This window comes from Mobula hypostoma, chromosome 16 (assembly GCF_963921235.1).
Source record: "Mobula hypostoma chromosome 16, sMobHyp1.1, whole genome shotgun sequence".
Classification (NCBI taxonomy): Eukaryota; Metazoa; Chordata; class Chondrichthyes; order Myliobatiformes; family Myliobatidae; genus Mobula; species Mobula hypostoma.
Genome location: NC_086112.1, coordinates 62,986,968 through 63,000,719, shown reverse-complemented (window position 1 = coordinate 63,000,719; position 13,752 = coordinate 62,986,968). Strand labels below are relative to the sequence as shown.

The 13,752-nt window shown below is 42.8% G+C and overlaps 1 protein-coding gene across 5 annotated transcripts in view; it reads left to right on the top strand.

The window, feature by feature from the left end:
* The window catches only part of focad (focadhesin), a 255,026-nt gene that overhangs the window by 18,482 nt on the left and 222,792 nt on the right, over positions 1 to 13,752 (top strand). The window lies entirely within an intron of this gene.

The following is a 13,752-nucleotide window of genomic DNA, read 5'->3' as shown; positions in this document are numbered from 1 at the left end:
GCTCCGTTCTCTTCTGACTACGACCTCAGATCAGATGTGGCGACCCGCTGAATTTACGCATATTACTAAGCGGAGGAAAAGAAACCAATAAGGATTCCCTCAGTAACTGTGAGTGAAGAGGGAAGTTAATTCCTAAACATTTACCTGTACCCTTTATTTTATCTGTGCCTGTACAGAATATTACTTTATTAAAATTTCACTTGCTACTCATTTAATATTTCTGTTTCATTATTATCTAACTTGTACTGATTTACATGATATTTCAAAGGTATGATGAGGCGGTTAGCTATTGCTTAATGAGATCCTTCTGTAATTCGGGATTTTCACTAATCTGGCACTCCTCAGGTCCCAATGGTGCCTGATTATAGAAGGTCGACCTGTACTTCTATTACTCCAAAAATTCATATTATGTAGTATAAAGATTCCCAAAGAGAGTTGGTGCTTTTCATTCCTTTGAGGCAAACAAACAAACCTAAAGATTAATTGGGACTCAAGCAACACACATCAAAGTTGCTGGTGAACGCAGCAGGCCAAGCAGCATCTGTAGGAAGAGGTGCAGTCGACGTTTCAGGCCAAGACCCTTCGTCAGGACTAATTGGGACTAATTGTTTTTCTGGATCATTGTGACATAAAACATAAACATTTAGGGTTACGTATGGCTCTTATGAGGCTGACACTTATTGCCATCTCTAGTTGCTCTTTGAGATGGTGGACCAGTACGTTGCTTGAACAGTGTTGTTAGGTGTGGTGTTTTATAATTTTAAATTGTTGGAGTTCCATGAATTTAGTTTGCTTGTCATGAGTAAGTGGTGGTGGGGGGGGGGGTAGGTGTTGAAGGGTTAAGTCACAATGGTTTGTTTACGGGAAGAGAATGTGTGAGTGCTGTTATCCCATTGCCTGCTGATTTTGACCTTGTGGGTTTTAGAGGTGGTGTGTCCTTTAAGCATGTCTTACCATTTAATACAATCATGACATGTCTGCCACAGACCCCTATCTGTTCTGTGTTATTTCCCCATAGCCCTCAATTCCATGATCTTTCAAAAGGTTGGTGAATTGTTGTTGTGCACAGCACTGGAGGTAGTGGATTAGGAGGGGCACTAATAAAGTAGAGCTCAATTTTAATTCTTTGCTTATTATAAAAGCGTTAACATATCAGCTTGGTGCCTGACATATGAAAATTTCTTCCTACTTTTGTTGGTTAAAGAAGCCAAATGTCAAATATATTTCTTAAGGTTATAAGAAATAGTATTAAGTGAGATGATTATGGCCCCTTGAACTTGCTCTGTCATTAATTACAATGATTACTTTCTCATAGGGTAGGAAAGGCCAAAACTAGAGGGCATAGGATTAAAGTAAGAGGAGAAAGATTTAAAAAAGGACCAGAGGGGCAATATTTTCTACACAGTGTGGTGAATATTTGCAAGTGGAAGAGGTAGGTTCAATTAGGACATCTTAGCGGCATTTGGATAGTTACACAAATAGGAAAGCTTTTGAAGGATGTGGCCAAGCATAGGCAAATGGGACTAGTTCAGTTAGCCGTCTCGTTTGGCATGGTCAAATTGGCCTGAAGGGACTTTTTTTTCTTTATGGTTCCATCTTGGTTTAGGCCACAGTTTCTTCTTGTTCTTTATATCCCTTGATACAATTTGGACTAAAAAAATCCTAAAATATCCATTGATTGGGTTGTTGAAGCTCATTGGTGCAGAGAATTCCGAAGATGAGTGATCTGAAGGAAGACATTTCCTTTGATCTTCATTTTAAATGGGCAATCATTTAATCTAAATCTATCTCCAATTGCTTAATTCCCCATCATAGAAAGATCCTCCAAACTTCCAGAAATTAGGTCTCTCTGAATCTTGTAAATTGCAATATAATCTCATCTCATCTCCTAAATTTTGAATGAGTATGGGCACAAATTGCTCAACCTATCCCTTCACTGCAGAGATACCACAGGGTTCAGAGGAGGTTCATGAGCTTCATTCTGGGAATGAAAGGATTAATATAGGAGGGGCATTTGATGGCTCTGGGCCTTGTACTTGTTGGAGTTTAGAATAATCTGAGTGATCTAATTGAAACCTATTGAAATTTGAAAGTCCTAGATAGAGTGGATGTGGAGAGAGTGTTTCTGATAGTGTGGGAGTCTAGGACCAGAGAGAACAGCGTCAGAGTACAAGGGCATCCCTTTAGAATGGAGATGAGGAGGAATTTCTTTAGCCAGAGGGCGGTGAATCTGTAGAATACATTGCCACAGATGGTTGTGGAGGTCAAGTTATTGGGTGTATTTACAGCAGAAGTTTATAGGTTCTTGGTTAAAGGGCGTCAAAGGTTATGGGGAAAAGGCTGGAATGGTGGAGCAGACTCGATGGGCTGAATGACCCAATTCTGCTTGTATGTTTTATGGTCTTAAATCAATCTAATGATCCTTTTCTGAGCTTCCTCAAAGCTGAATATATCCTGCCTTAAATTAGCAGAGCAAAGGTGAACATAGTACTCCAAGCATAGTTTCAATAATAACCTAAAGTATTGCTAGAAAACTTATTTTATGCCATTTTTATTTTATAAAAATCAACATTTCCATTTTTAGTAAGTTTTCATACATTGTAACATGAATTATTCCCCTATTTGAGAGCTTCCAGAAAACTAGAACAACGTGTCCTGATCTGTTGTGTAGTTAACAACATTTTCCAGACAGAAAGGCTCCACAACAGGAAGTCAAAACTACTCAACACATCATTGGCACAGCCTACCCGCCATCAAGGACATGCAGTGCTATGCAAAAATCTTAGGTACATGTTTAAAAAAAAAATTCTGTAAAGCAAACAGGAGGAATTCTGCAGATGCTGGAAATTCAAGCAACACACATCAAAGTTGCTGGTGAACGCAGCAGGCCAGGCAGCATCTCTAGGAAGAGGTACAGTTGACGTTCCGGGCTGAGACCCTTCGTCCTGATGTTTCGGGCCGAGAGGGTCTTGGCCTGAAACGTCGACTGCACCTCTTCCTAGAGATGCTGCCTGGCCTGCTGCGTTCACCAGCAACTTCGATGTGTGTTGTTCTGTAAAGTAAAGATGCTTTCAAAAGTAATGAAATGAAAAGTTTCTAAATATCAAAAAAATTTTATAAAGAGCAGTAAACACTACGAAAACTAAATCAAATCTATATTTGGTGTGACTGCCCTTTGCCTTTAAAGCTGTATTAATTCTCTTAGGTACACTGTTGTGCACTTTTATAAGAAAATCAGCTAGTAGGTTGTTCCAAGCGTCTTGGAGAACTTGCCACAGTTCTTCTGCGGGCTTTGGCTGTCTCTGTTGCTTCTACCTCCCCAGGTAATCTCAGACAGCCTCGATGATGTTGAAATAAAGACTCTGGGGAGGCTGTACCATCTGTTGCAGAACTCCTTGTTTATCTTTTAGCTGAAGATAGTTCTTTATGACTTTGGCTGTGTGTTTGAGGTCAGTGTCCTGGTAGAGAATGGAGTTGGAACTGATCAGACACTTTCCTGATGGTATTGTGTGATGGATATGAATCTGCTTGTACTTTTCAGCATTGAGGATTCCATTAATTCTGACCAGATCACCAAATTCATTTACAGAAATGCAGTCCCAAATCTGCAGGAAACCCCTGCTATGCTTTACTGTTGACTCCAAACACTCATCCATGTAGCACTGTCCAGCTTTTCTATGGACACACTGCCTCCTGTTTGAGCCATAAATTCCAAATTATGATTTGTCAGTCCAGAGCGTTTGTTGCCATTGTTCTGTCCTTGTGTTTTCGTGCAGGGGTGAGTCTCTTGGCTTTGTGTGGAAGAATGGCTTTTTGGCAGCAACTCTTTCATGAAGACCACTTCTGGCAAAACTTCTCAGACTATAGAGGGGTGTACTTGGGTTCCAGTGGCTTCTGTGAGTTCAGAGCTGATAACAGGGCTGTACTATTTTCAATTTAGGAGGGATGTTGGTCTCATGTCTCTGTCGTCTGTTGCACTCATTTTCCATGACGACCCACTGTGTTTCTGGTCTGCAACCATGCCCGTTTCTTTGTGCTTCTTCAGAAGAGCTTGGACAGCACCTCTTGAATTCATGTCTGCTGCAAAATTTCTGCTTGGGAGAGACGTTGCTGATGCAGAATGACCACCTTGTGTCCTGTTGCAATGCTCACTGTTACCATGGTGTAAGAATTGATGATTTGAAGGTATGCCACATGTGCCACATCCTCGGCTTTCAGTTTGGTTGTTCTTCACCCAGTTGGATTCCACTACACCTGTTTCTGTTTCAGTTAATCAGCTTAGTTAATTCAGCTTGTTATGTCATTGATCATTAGCACCTGTTTGTTATCTTTGTTTAATCATGCAATGAGTTATATACCTACAAAGTAACTGTTTTTATTTGAAAAGTGGTCAATTACTTAATATCAAACAACAGGAATTCTGCAGATGCTGGAATTCAAGCCACATACATCAAAGTTGCTGGTGAACGCAGCAGGCCAAGCAGCATCTATAGGAAGAGGCGCAGTCGACGTTTCAGGCCGAGACCCTTCGTCAGGACTAACTGAAGGAAGAGTGAGTAAGGGATTTGAAAGCTGGAGGGGGAGGGGGAGCTGCAAAATGATAGGAGAAGACAGGAGGGGGAGGGATAGAGCCGAGAGCTGGACAGGTGATAGGCAAAAGGGGATACGAGAGGATCATGGGACAGGAGGTCCGGGAAGAAAGACAAGGGGGGGGGTGACCCAGAGGATGGGCAAGTGGTATATTCAGAGGGACAGAGGGAGAAAAAGGAGAGTGAGAGAAAGAATGTGTGCATAAAAATGAGTAACAGATGGGGTACGAGGGGGAGGTGGGGCCTTAGCGGAAGTTAGAGAAGTCAATGTTCATGCCATCAGGTTGGAGGCTACCCAGACGGAATATAAGGTGTTGTTCCTCCAACCTGAGTGTGGCTTCATCTTTACAGTAGAGGAGGCCGTGGATAGACATGTCAGAATGGGAATGGGATGTGGAATTAAAATGTGTGGCCACTGGGAGATCCTGCTTTCTCTGGCGGACAGAGCGTAGATGTTCAGCAAAGCGGTCTCCCAGTCTGCGTCGGGTCTCACCAATATATAAAAGGCCACATGGGGAGCACCGGACGCAGTATATCACCCCAGTCGACTCACAGGTGAAGTGATGCCTCACCTGGAAGGACTGTTTGGGGCCCTGAATGGTGGTAAGGGAGGAAGTGTAAGGGCATGTGTAGCACTTGTTCTGCTTACACGGATAAGTGCCAGGAGGGAGATCAGTGGGGAGGGATGGGGGGGATGAATGAACAAGGGAGTTGTGTAGGGAGCGATCCCTGCGGAATGCAGAGAGAGGTGGGGAGGGAAAGATGTGCTTAGTGGTGGGATCCCGTTGGAGGTGGCGGAAGTTACGGAGAATAATATGTTGGACCCGGAGGCTGGTGGGGTGGTAGGTGAGGACCAGGGGAACCCTATTCCTAGTGGGGTGGTGGGAGGATGGAGTGAGAGCAGATGTACGTGAAATGGGGGAGATGTGTTTAAGAGCAGAGTTGATAATGGAGGAAGGGAAGCCCCTTTCTTTAAAAAATGAAGACATCTCCCTTGTCCTAGAATGAAAAGCCTCATCCTGAGAGCAGATGTGGCGGAGACGGAGGAATTGCGAGAAGGGGATGGCGTTTTTGCAAGAGACAGGGTGAGAAGAGGAATAGTCCAGATAGCTGTGAGAGTCAGTAGGCTTATAGTAGACATCAGTGGATAAGCTGTCTCCAGAGACAGAGACAGAAAGAGCTAGAAAGGGGAGGGAGGTGTCGGAAATGGACCAGGTAAACTTGAGGGCAGGGTGAAAGTTGGAGGCAAAGTTAATAAAGTCAACGAGTTCTGCATGCGTGCAGGAAGCAGCGCCAATGCAGTCGTCGATGTAGCGAAGGAAAAGTGGGGGACAGATACCAGAATAGGCACGGAACATAGGAATAGGCCTCACCTTTGTCCCCTGCTTCCTGCACGCATGCAGAACTCGTTGACTTTATTAACTTTGCCTCCAACTTTCACCCTGCCCTCAAGTTTACCTGGTCCATTTCCGACACCTCCCTCCCCTTTCTAGATCTTTCTGTCTCTGTCTCTGGAGACAGCTTATCCACTGATGTCTACTATAAGCCTACTGACTCTCACAGCTATCTGGACTATTCCTCTTCTCACCCTGTCTCTTGCAAAAACGCCATCCCCTTCTCGCAATTCCTCCATCTCCACCGCATCTGCTCTCAGGATGAGGCTTTTCATTCTAGGACGAGGGAGATGTCTTCATTTTTTAAAGAAAGGGGCTTCCTTTCCTCCACTATCAACTCTGCTCTTAAACGCATCTCCCCCATTTCATGTACATCTGCTCTCACTCCATCCTCCCACCACCCCACTAGGAATAGGGTTCCCCTGGTCCTCACCTACCACCCCACCAGCCTCCGGGTCCAACATATTATTCTCCGTAACTTCCGCCACCTCCAACGGGATCCCACCACTAAGCACATCTTTCCCGCCCCCCCCCCCTGCATTCCGCAGGGATCGCTCCCTACGCAACTCCCTTGTCCATTCGTCCCCCCCATCCCTCCCCACTGATCTCCCTCCTGGCACTTATCCGTGTAAGCAGAACAAGTGCTACACATGCCCTTACACTTCCTCCCTTACCACCATTCAGGGCCCCAAACAGTCCTTCCAGGTGAGGCATCACTTCACCTGTGAGTCGACTGGGGTGATATACTGCGTCCGGTGCTCCCGATGTGGCCTTTTATATATTGGTGAGACCCGACGCAGACTTGGAGACCGTTTTGCTGAACATCTACGCTCTGTCCGCCAGAGAAAGCAGGATCTCCCAGTGGCCACACATTTTAATTCCACATTCCATTCCCATTCTGACATGTCTATCCACGGCCTCCTCTACTGTAAAGATGAAGCCACACTCAGGTTGGAGGAACAACACCTTATATTCCGTCTGGGTAGCCTCCAACCTGATGGCATGAACATTGACTTCTCTAACTTCCGCTAGGCCCCACCTCCCCCTCGTACCCCAGCTGTTACTATTTTTATGCACACATTCTTTCTCTCACTCTCCTTTTTCTCCCTCTGTCCCTCTGAATATACCTCTTGCCCATCCTCTGGGTCACCCCCCCCCCGTCTTTCTCCCTAGGCCTCCTGTCCCATGATCCTCTCGTATCCCCTTTTGCCTATCACCTGTCCAGCTCTCGGCTCTATCCCTCCCCCTCCTGTCTTCTCCTATCATTTTGCATCTCCCCCTCCCCCTCCAGCTTTCAAATCCCTTACTCACTCTTCCTTCAGTTAGTCCTGACGAAGGGTCTCGGCCTGAAACGTCGACTGCGCCTCTTCCTATAGATGCTGCTTTGCCTGCTGCGTTCACCAGCAACTTTGATGTATGTTGCAATTACTTAATATGTTACTTTCTTTAAGAAAATGCAAGAATTTCTCTAACATTGAATTTTTTGGAAAATTGTTGTTTTGGAAATCTAAAATTCGCTTTTTTCTATGGACACGCTACTAATTGAGAAGACAAAAATTAAACATCTAAAACAAAATTTATATAAAAATCTAGGGTGCCTTTGACTTTTTCACAGTAGTGTTAATACAGAAAGGTGCCAGGAAAAGGGCCGGTAACATCATGAATAATCATACCCACTCTGCTCGTGGACTAATTGTCCTACTTCCATTAGGGAGGAGGCTATGTAACATCCACACCAGGACCAGCAGACTCAAAATGTTTACTTTCCCTAAGCAGCAAGGCTGATCAGCACTTCCACCCACAAACCCACCCCTTCACAACTTCCAACACCACGACATTATCAACTTGTGTACAGACACTCCTGTGCTTTTTGTCACTTTATGGACATATAATTAAGCAATGTACATCAGCTATCTTGTGCATATATTGTGTTTTTTAAATTATTGTGCTCTTTATCTTATTGTATTTTTTGTGCTCCATCAGATCCAGAGTAACAATTATTTTATTCTCCTTTACACTTGTGTACTGGAAATGACATTAAGTATTCTTGAATCTGGAATCTCACTCTCCACCAGCTCTTCTTCACAGCCATTCCAATGTTCTGCCTCTGTCAATGGCTTCCCCATCAGACCTGACATGACTCCTATCCTCTCAACTCTATTTTACAGTCTATAAGTGTTACCCTTCTGATTCAGACCATTGTCACTGGAAGGGCCCTCAGATGAAACTATCCTATAAAAGGTGTCAATAGAAATAACCTTCTACTCTTAAAATATAAAATCTTAAAATAACTCTCCTGTTGCATCACTCCAGGCTACTCTGTTTAAACTAGCTCATCTAAATATAAGATCCCTTTCAAATAAGACCTTTATCTTAAATGATCTTATTACCTCTGCAGACCTTGATTTTATGTTCTTAATTGAGACTTGGTTAAAGCCAAGCAAATACAGCCAGTTATTTGAACTGTGGCCCCCTGGCTATGATAGTTTCAGCATACCAGGGCCCAGTGGCTGACTGGCGGGCTTGTGACTGTCTCAAGAAAGCATTTCAAGTGCAATCTACTGTCTGTCAACCAGTTTTCAAATTTTGAGGTACATACGTATAAAACTTTTGTTATGGGTCCTGTCCTCTGTGTTATCGTTTATCGCCCTCCTAAACCCAATGCCTGCTTTCACTTGGAATTCTCAGAATCCTTGTCCTCTATTACTATTTAACTCTTGCATGGAATCACCAGCATTGTCATCGCTGATGATTTCAGTGTTCATTTTAATGATCTGTTAATGCGAGCTCTATGGCAGCTGAATTCATGAACTTACTAGACAGCCTAGGTCTTACCCAACATGTCACTGAGCCCACCCATTGACTGGGAAATATAGTAATGACAAGAGTATTGAATATTATTACTGTCTCTCTGTCTGATTCCACTGTCTCTAATAGTTTTATGTACTTTTTAATGTACTTATCTCTACATGTACTTTTTGGTAGCCAACACCATGAAAGAAATTACAGTTAAAAACAATTCTATGCTGCAATGCAACTTGAGTTCTCTGAGCTGGCTAGTTTATGTGACCTGTGTGACCTAAGCTGCTCAGTAAGTGAAATGGTTGATTCTTTCAGCAATAACTTGACAAATATATTAAACACAGAAGCCCCTCAGGGTTGGAAAAATCAATTAGTATAACGTTGCCATGGCCGTGAGCTCAAGAGATCATGCAGAGCATCTGAGAGAAAATGGCTGGAAGACCACCATAGTTTTTGAAGGAAAAACTTGTCTCTTTTAACACTGCTACACAGCAATTGCTGCTTGGCCTGCTGCGTTCACCAGCAACTTTGATGTGTGTTGCAGCAATTCAAGAATATTGTTCTTGACCATAAACCGACTTTTGAACCCTGTCTCAACTGATAAGGTCCTCAGTCAAGCATCTGCCACAAAATGTGAGGAATTCACAATGTTTTTTTAATAGCAAAATTATTTATGTTAGGGAGAGCATAGCCACAGATACTGGCAACCTCATCAGCCAACCTCATAAAAAGATGGCAACCATGTCAAAGTGTACCAACATTTCTGATGCAATACTCTATAAGGTTGTAAAAAGAGTAACCATCTACTTGCTGTCTCAGGCCTGTCCCTACCACATTTTTTAAGGACTCTTTTAATACTGTTTTCAATTCTGTGAGAAAATATATTAACATATCCCTTGAAACTAAAGTTTATTCAGATGCCTTCAAAATTGTGGCTGTCAAACCCTACTTAAAAAGCCAAACTTCTTGTTGTTGTTCGTCCATCGTACGTCGATGAGGACCTCGACACCATTATTGATGGTGTCGAGACTAGCGCGTGATTTGGATTTAAGTGAGGGAGAGTTGCGCAGCGTCAGCCTCACTCTCTCTTCCCAATTCCCATATGGATCCAGTGGCAAGACAGAGTCGAGACGGCTGGAGATGGGACTAGGCGCAGTGGATGACCGAGACGTCTTCTGTGTCTTGTCCTGCTCTACACGTTCCACGACGCTTGCAGAGACCGCCTTCTTGACCGTTGGACCTTCCATTGGTCTCGTCTGCTCAATCCACCGGAGTCTGTCTTCGCAAGCTGGGATAGACAACTCCCTATCTCACCGAGGGTTTGAGACCCGTCAGCTACCCTCACCTGGTTTAGCCGGCTTGTCGAAGCCGTTGCCCGGGGTGTGGCCGCTGTCGCATGCAAACAGCTACAGGGAGCCACAGGTGAGAGCTGAGTGCCAAGTGGGGACCAAAGGTGGACTAACCGCCTTGAAAAGGATGCGACATGTTACCCCACCAGAGGTGCTACTCCTCCCTGACACCCTATCCACCAAACTTAACAGTTAGCTAACTACAGGCCTATATCAAATCTTCTCTTCTTGAGCAAGGTTCTTTAGAAAGTCAATCAGCTCAACAACTTTCTGAATGAGAACAATATTCTGGAACAATTTTAGTTGGGTTTTAGAACAAACCACAGCATGGAGATGGCCTCTACCAAAATTGTCAGTGACCTTAGGCTCATCACTGATGCCATCAGGGTTTCAGTTCTAACTCTCTTAGATTTAAGTGCTGCCCTCAACACAATTGACCGCACCATCCTTGTAGATCACCTTGAGAACTGGGCTGCCCTCTCTGGTGGTGCCCTTAGCTTTGCGCCTGTACCTTAGAGAGTTTTTTTTGTCAATCTTCATGACCATTTTTCTAAGAGATACAATTTAACTTATGGTGTTGCTCAGGGAAACTGTCTTAGTGCCCTGCTCTGCTCCTTATACATACTCCCCTGAGGAAACATTATTAGGCAGCATAAACTTGATTTCCACAGTTACGTGTGTGGAAACAATTGTATATCTCAGTGGAGCCTAACGATAATAGCACCCTGACTTCTGGTATGGCTGCAGTAAACAACTGGATGAGCAATAATTTCCTAAACCTTAATGAAGATAAAACTGAAACACTTTTAGTTGATTCCAAAGCCAAAAGAGATAAACTTCTTCATAAACTTAGAAACTTGGCTCCCCATGTAAAATCAGATATAACAACCCGATTGCCCTTGATATACAGTGGTATGCAAAAGTTTGGGCACCCCTGGTCAAAATTTCTGTTACTGTGAATAGTTAAGTGAGTAGAAGATGAACTAATCTCCAAAAGTCATAAAGTTAAAGATGAAACATTCCTTTCAACATTTTAAGCAAGATTAGTGTATTATTTTTGTTTTGTACAATTTTAGAGTGGAAAAAAAGGAAAGCAGCACCATGGAAACGTTTGGGCGCCCCAAGAGATTTGAGCTCTCAGATAACTTTTACCAAGGTCTCAGACCTTAATTAGCTTGTTCAGGCTATGGCTTGTTCAGTCATCGTTAGGAAAGGCCAGGTGATGCAAATTTCAAAGCTCTATAAATACCCTGACTCCTCAAACCTGGTCCTGACAATCAGCAGCCATGGGCTCCTCTAAGCAGCTGCCTAGCACTCTGAAAATTAAAATAAATGATGCCCACAAAGCAGAAGGCTATAAGAAGATAGAAAAGCATTTTCAGGTTGCCATTTCCTCAGTTCATAATGGAATTAAGAAATGGCAGTTAACAGGAACGGTGGAGGTCAAGTTGAGGTCTGGAAGACCAAGAAAACTTTCCGAGGGAACTGCTTGTCGGATTGCTAGAAAGGGAGATCAAAACCCCCATTTGACTGCAAAAGACCTTCAGGAAGATTTAGCAGACTCTGGAGTGGTGGTGCATTGTTCTACTGTGCAGTGACACCTGCACGAATATGACCTTCATGGAAGAGTCATCAGAAGAAAACCTTTCCTGTGTCCTCACCACAAAGTTCAGCATCAGAAATTTGCAAAGGAACATCTAAACAAGCCTGATGCATTTTGGAAACAAGTCCTGTGGACTGATGAAGTTAAAATAGAACTTTTTGACTGCAATGAGCCAAGATATGTTTTGAGAAAAAAGGGTGCAGAATTTCATGAAAAGAACACCTCTCCAACTGTTAAGCATGGGGGTGGATTGATCGTGCTTTGGGCTTGTGTTGCAGCCAGTGGCACGGGGAACATTTCGCTGGTAGAGGGAAGAATGAATTCAATTAAATGCCAGCAAATTCTGGAAGCAAACATCACACCGTCTGTTAAAAAAAAAGCTGAAGATGAAAAGAGGATGGCTTCTACAACAGGATAATGAGCCTAAGCACACCTCAAAATCCACAATGGACTAACTCAAGCGGCGTAAGCTGAAGGTTTTGCCATGGCCCTCACAGTCCCCCGACCTAAACATCATTGAAAATCTGTGGATAGACCTCAAAAGAGCAGTGCATGCAAGACGGCCCAAGAATCTCACAGAACTAGAAGCCTTTTGCAAGGAAGAATAGGTGAAAATCCCCCAAACACGAATTGAAAGACTCTATGCTGGCTACAGAAAACGTTTACAAGCTGAGATACTTGCCAAAGGGGGTGTTACTGAGTACTGGCCATGCAGGGTGCCCAAACTTTTGCTTTGGACCCTTTTCCCTTTTTGTTATTTTGAAACTGTAAAAGATGGAAATAAAAAAAGTAATCTTGCTTAAAATATTAAAGAAATGTGTCATCTTTAACTTTATGCCTTTTGGCCATCCTTTACTCGCTTAGCTATTCACTGTAACAGAAATTTTGACCAGGGGTGCCCAAACATTTGCATGCCACAGTAGGTTTGAATTTTAAATCCCACAGAAAGAAAATGATTGAGCAGCATTTCTATACAGTCGACTTTCACTAATCTGACTACCTGTAATCCAGTTCCTTCGATAATCCGGTACTGATAATGCTTAATGTGATCCTTCTGTAATTCAGTATTTTCACTAATCCGGCACTCCTCAGGTCCCAGTGGTGCCGGGTTAGTGAAGGTCGACCTGTACTTAAACTATATTGCAAAGGTATGCCTGTTTCTGTCATGCAGTGATGCAGAAAAGCTAATTCACGTCTTTATATCAAATAGATTAGATTACTGCAATGCACTTTTTACTGGCCTTCAAAAACAATCTATTGATAAACTTCAACTTGTTCAGAATGCCACTGCTGGACTTTAAATAATACCAGGGAGAGGGAGCATATCACTCCTGTACCAGCGACTCTGCATTGGCTTCCTGTATCTTTTAGAATTGATTTTAAAGCTCTCTTAATTGTTTTTAAAACTCTCAATGGTCTGGAACAGGAGTACATCACAGAATCGCATTCATTCTATAATCTTGCTTGAGCTCTTGGGTCTTCTGTCAGACTCTATATTTAACAAACTCCCTCAAAAGAAAATTGGCAGGGCAGCTTTCTTTTAACTGTGCTCATAAATTGTGAAACTCAGTACCTAACAATATAAGGGATGCAGCCTCAGTTGACACTTTTAAAAGCCAGCTCAAAACCTATTTATTTAACTTTGCTTTTAACGAATGTAATTTTGTCATTTATTTTTATGTTTATACTTTATCCTATTGTAAAGTGATTTAAGCTATATTATTTGAATAAAAAATGCTCTATAAGTACGTTATTATTATTGTATTTTATTTTTTCTTAGCTCAAGCTGATAAGACCTGAGGTACAGGCACAATGAAACACTCATTTCTCAATTGCTTGGAACTTGAGGACTATTCTAGCGGTGTTTAGTATTGTGGCTTCCTGAAGATTTACGTAAATGTTGCTGTGTAGGCATGATTGTTTAATGTTATTGTGTAGTGACTTTGGGATAACACCAGTTGTAAATATTACTATTGAGACAATGTACATCCTGTTCATATTCCAAAGCTTTTAAA